Source organism: Furipterus horrens, unplaced genomic scaffold, assembly GCF_987537825.1.
Source record: "Furipterus horrens unplaced genomic scaffold, mFurHor1.1.pri manual_scaffold_5, whole genome shotgun sequence".
NCBI lineage: Eukaryota > Metazoa > Chordata > Mammalia > Chiroptera > Furipteridae > Furipterus > Furipterus horrens.
Genome location: NW_028327175.1, coordinates 179,850,434 through 179,855,943, shown reverse-complemented (window position 1 = coordinate 179,855,943; position 5,510 = coordinate 179,850,434). Strand labels below are relative to the sequence as shown.

The following is a 5,510-nucleotide window of genomic DNA, read 5'->3' as shown; positions in this document are numbered from 1 at the left end:
GTATCTGAGACTCTATCAAACTGGCTAACATTTTTGACCCACTTTGGAAATCCCCAGAGACTCTGCTCCACCCAATGTACAGGCCCGCCCAAGCTGCTTTTCCATATGAATGGCTGAACTTGGCTCCTGCTGCACAATTTCCTAAATCCTATCAAAGAAGCAACAGTTGGCCTCAGTGAGCTCAAGGTCCAGAACTACCAGCAGCCAGCTTAGATTCATAGCTTGGCTTCACCTGGGAATCTCCAAGCCCAGGACAAGTAGCAGGCATCTCAGATTGCTTTATAGCTCAGGAAGGGTGGCCCTGGACAAAACACAGGTGAGAGCTCACCTTGGCCTGAACCACCTGGGAAACCCCAGGGCCAGCGCACCCAGTGGACAGCTAGAGACCACGTCAGAGAACCACCACCCTGTTGCTGCACAGCTGATCCTCCATGGAAGATAGAGGTTGGTGATCAGTGGTCATAGTCAGTCCTTGCAGCTGACTGGCCTCAGTAAATCCTTCTCACTTATCTGCTTATAGAAACCAAGGCTCAACTACAAGAGGAAGTGTACTCAGCCCACAAAAGGGTGCACCTTGAGTACCCAGTTTGGGTGATGGGGAGGCTGTGCCACTGGACCCTAGAGGATACCTACTACACTAGGCCATGCTATCAAAACAGGGAGTCATAGCAGCTCTACCTAATACATACACATGGAGGCTGCCAAAACAAGGAGACAAAGAAACATGGCCCAAGTGAAAGAACAGATCAAAACTCCAGTAAAAGAGTGAAATGAAATGGAGAAGCAATCTATCAGATACAGAGTTCAAAACATTGGTTATAAGGATGCCCAGGGACTTAGTGAGGACCTCAACAACATAAAAAAGATCCAGTCAGCAAGGAAGGATACACTAATTGAAATTAAGAACAATTTAGAGGGAAAAAACAGTAGAATGAATGAAGACGAGAAAAATCAATGACTTGGGACATAAGGAAGCAAAAAACAATCGATCAGAACAACAACAAGAAAAAAGAATCCAGAAGAAAGAGGATAGTATAAGCAGCCTCTGGGAAACCTTCAAAAGGTCCAACATTCACATCACCAGAGTGCCAGAAGGAGACAGAAAGAGCAAGAAATTGGAAATCTATTTGAAAAACCAATGAAAGAAAACTTTCCTAATTTGGTGAAGGGAATAGACATGCAAGTCCAGGAAGCACAGAGAGTCCCAAACAAGATGGATGGAAAGAGAGCCACTCTGAGATACATCATAATTAAAATGCTAAAGGTTAAAAATAAAAAGAGAATCTTAATAGTAGTAACAGAAAAGAAGTTAGTTACCTATAGGGAAGTTTCCATAAGACTGTCGGCTGATTTCTCAAAAGAAATGTTGTAGGCTAGAAGGGATTGGCAAGAAATATTCAAAGTCATGAAAAGCAGGGACCTACAGCCAAGATTGTTCTACATAGAAAAGCCTATCATTTAGAATCAAAGGGCAGAAAAAGAGCTTCCCAGATAGAAAAAACTAAAGGAGTTCATCATCACCAAACCATTGTTATATGAAATGTTAAAGGGACTTATTTAAGAAAAATATCAAAACTATAAACAATAAAATGGCATTTAATTCAAATATGTCAACAACTGAATGTAAAAACAAACTAGGAAATAAGAGGAACAGAGAGAATTATGGCTACAGACAGCGTTTTGGTGGTTGCTAGGTGGGAGGAGGGTGTAGGGGAATGGGTAAAGAGGAGAGCGGATTAAGAAGTACAAATAGGTAGCTACAGAATAACCATGGGGATGTAAAGTACAGTATAAAAAATGGAGTAGCGAAAGAACTACTACCTGTGGACATGAACAATGGTGTGGGTACTGCCTGAGGGAGTGGGGGGGGGTGCTGAGTGGAGGAGGGGCAAAAAGGAAAAGATCAGGACAACTGTAATAGCATAATCAATAAAATATAATTTAAAAAAAAGAACAAATCAGGCTACCTAATTGAATTTCCTCTTCTCATGTGATTATTACATTGGCAGCTGATATAGTGTATCCTGAACTCAGCAAGCCTTTCTTTAGATGTTTGAATAAATACATATATCTAAAGAAATTAAAAGAATGATGTAACCTGAGGAAGATATCTACCCGCATTTCAAAAGGGTCAGCAGTAGCTTCAGCACCTTCAACATTTATATCAATGACTGATGGGCTTTAAGGAAACTCACATTTAATGAATGTCTATTATATGTTAACCTCACATAGGTTTCTTAAATAATGAATATATTTCTATTTCAGACACTCTAAAAATTTTCTCATTTAATCCTGCCAATAATCTTATAAGGTAGGTATTTTTATTCCAATTTTACCAATTAGGAAGCTGAGGTTCAGAGAGGTTAAGAAAATTGAACACTGAAGAAAGAGTATATGCTCTGGGGAGAAGGTCTGATTAGAAAATCTTGAAGATATTACAATTTAATGTATATATTTACACAAAAGACATAATACTGTGATGACTCCCTTTATCTAAGAATACACCACAAGACCCTGGCCAGTGTGGCTCAGTTGGTTGGCGCATCAACCCGTAAACCGAAATGTTGCGAGTTCGATTTCCAGTCCAGGTACATGCCTGGGTAGGGGGTTCAGTTCTTGGTCAGATGTTCCCCTCACATTGATGTTTCTTCTCCTCTCTCTAAAATCAATAAGAATGTTGTTGGGTAAGGTTTTATGTTTTGTTCTTTAAGGGTGCATCATAGGATTTCTTTAAATCACAACCTCTCCTAGTGTCCTGAAAATGTGATCTGAGTATGTCAAATACGTACAAGTTTTCAGGGATGATCCTATTCTATTGGATGATGTGTTCTGTGAAGTACCCGCTTTTAAATGTTATTGATGTTTAAAGACTGCACTAAGAAAGACTGCAAGATGTACAGGAGTGAGAAAACTTGGATTCTGGCCTTAGCTCTGCTGGTCTTAAATAAAATAATGTCTCCTTCTCGTCTTAATGGTCTCCAAAAATTTCTTCTTAATGATTCAATGTGTGTATGCTATAAATAATTGATTGCATTGCAATGATTCAGTGGGAAGGAATGCTTGATCACAATGACTCAGGGAAAATACACTGTATCATTTGTACTCAGTAAGCAAAACTCTGAAAAATCTACAAAAGTTCAATGTTCAAGAAAACCAAAGAGCTGTATGCTTTTAGTTAATGATTACAAATAGACTTAATAAGAGCTTCCTCTCTTGTGCAATATCTTAAAGTAGGTGTCCAGACTTAAGTAGTAACAATAAAAAGATTGTTTCTTTTTCTTTACATTATTTTTTCCTCATTCAACTTTGTTTTAATGAGTCTCAAAATTCTGTGACAGTTTTTTGGTCAAGTTATTTCTATTAAAAAGTATCTATTCTAAAAACTAATGACTTAAAATCTGCCATAAAAAAAAGGCCCAAAATGGTTCATAAATATTCTCCTTCAATCCTGAAGGTTTTAGGGTGCATTGTTATCATTAACCAGCCTTTTGTTCTTTAACTTAAATGGCCAATTGAGAGAAATAGTTCTGAAACTGTTCTTCCATCCCTGATTAATCCTGGGGTGGCAGATATTGGGGATAATATTGATTTAGCCTTCTGAGATTTCTGGACAGACTTGGTGATTTTGCCAGCTCCAGCTGCCTTCTTCTCCACTGCTTTGATGACACCACCAACTATTTGCCCCATGTCATGAACAGCAAAATGGCTCAGGGGAGAATAGTCAGAGAAGCTCCCAACACACATGGGTTCTCTGGAAACCACGGCAATGACGGCAGAATCACCAATTTCAAAAAACTGAGCTATCTTCCAGCTTCTTCGAAGACAATGATCAATCTCCTCCAGTCAGCAAACTTGCAAGCAATGTGACTTGTGAGACAAGCCAACACAGGTGCATATCAAGCACTGTTTTGGCCTTGAGGGTTTAAAATAATTACCTGAGCTGTGAAGCCAGCTTCCTCTATTGGTGGGTCATTTTTGCTATCACCAACTACATTCCCATGATGAACATCTTCGACAAACTCGTTCTTGACAGTGGAGTCCGCATCGTGACCAGGAAGAGTTTTGCTCCAAGCTTTGGGGTGCATTTCAGCAGAGTTTACTTACCATGTCAGGTTTGAGACACCAGTCTCCATTTTGGCCCATGGGGACAGCGCTGATACCAATTTTGTAGACATCCTGGAGGGGCAGACACAGGGGCTTGTCGGCTGGATGAGTCTGTGGTAGGATGCAATCCTGAGCTTCAAGCAGTGTGGTTCCACTGGCATTGTCATCTCTACGGGTGAATTTCCATTCCTTGAACCAAGCCATGTTAGCACTTGGGTCCAGCGTGTTGTTACCATTCCAACCAGAAATGGACACAAATGCTATTGTGTCAGGTTTGTAGCTAATTTTCTTAATGTAGGTGTTGATTTCCATAAAAATTTCCTCATATCTCTTCTGGCTGTAGGGTGATCCAGAGGAATCCACTTTGTTAATGCCAACACTTAGTTGTTTCAGACCCAGTGTGAAAGCCAGAAGGGCATGCTCATGGGTCTGCCCATTCTTGGAGATGCCTGCCACAAATTCACCAACACTGGCAGCAACAATCAGGACAGCACAGTCAGCCTGAGATGTGCCTGTAATTATGTTTTTGCTAATGTCTGTGTGTCCTGGGGCATCAGTGATGGTCACATACTTGCTGGTCTCAAATTTCCAAAGAAAGTTATTAATAGTGATATCACTCAGGTCCAACTTTCAGTTTATCCAAGACCCAGGCATACTTGAAGGAGCCCTTTCCCATCTCAGCAGCCTCCTTCTCAAATTTTTCTATTGTTCTCTCTCAATCCCACTACATTTATAGATCAGATGGTCCATAGTGGTAGACTTGTCCAAATCTACATGTCCAATGACATCAATGTTAATATGAGTCCTTTTCTTTTCCATTTTGGCTTAGATTTAGTGGTAGTTTTGACAGTACTTGTGTTCTGGTGGCAAACCCATTTTGAAAAAACTCCCTTTATATTTTTTTAATTGGGCCTAGTAATTCATGTTCCTATAGCAAAAACTAGAAACTATAAATATGAAGTAATAAAATAATAACTCCCAATTTCTCCCACCAAAGATAATCCATGAGTTTTTGTACTTCTGAAACAAAGAAAACTTTTTAGAATAGCCAGAGACCAAAAAAGTAATTATGTAAAAATAATTAAATTAACACAATTTTAAAATACTTTTATTTATTGTATGTTGATTCTCCCTTTATTTATTAAAACCTAAAATATAGTGAATTTTCTTCTGGAAGAATAAACAAGTTGCAAGGGATAGATTTAAATAATAAATGCACTGAATTAGACTGAAAACTTCAAAAAAGAGTCAACAACTAAAAGTTTTATGTACTTTAAAAAGACAATATATTGTGTACTTTTAAAAATAGTAAAAGTTATCAATGATACAGAATAATGTTCCTAGTACAATGAGAAGATAAACTTTTAACTTTTGACAAACCAGAGAGAATGAGATGATCTCTGCAA

At 38.8% G+C, this 5,510-nt stretch overlaps 1 pseudogene; it reads right to left on the bottom strand.

Annotated features, from left to right (window-relative positions):
- Nucleotides 1-3,495: 3,495 nt before the first annotated feature.
- Nucleotides 3,496-4,923, bottom strand: LOC150010484 (elongation factor 1-alpha 1 pseudogene; annotated as a pseudogene).
- Between the last annotated feature and the right edge of the window lie 587 nt (nucleotides 4,924-5,510).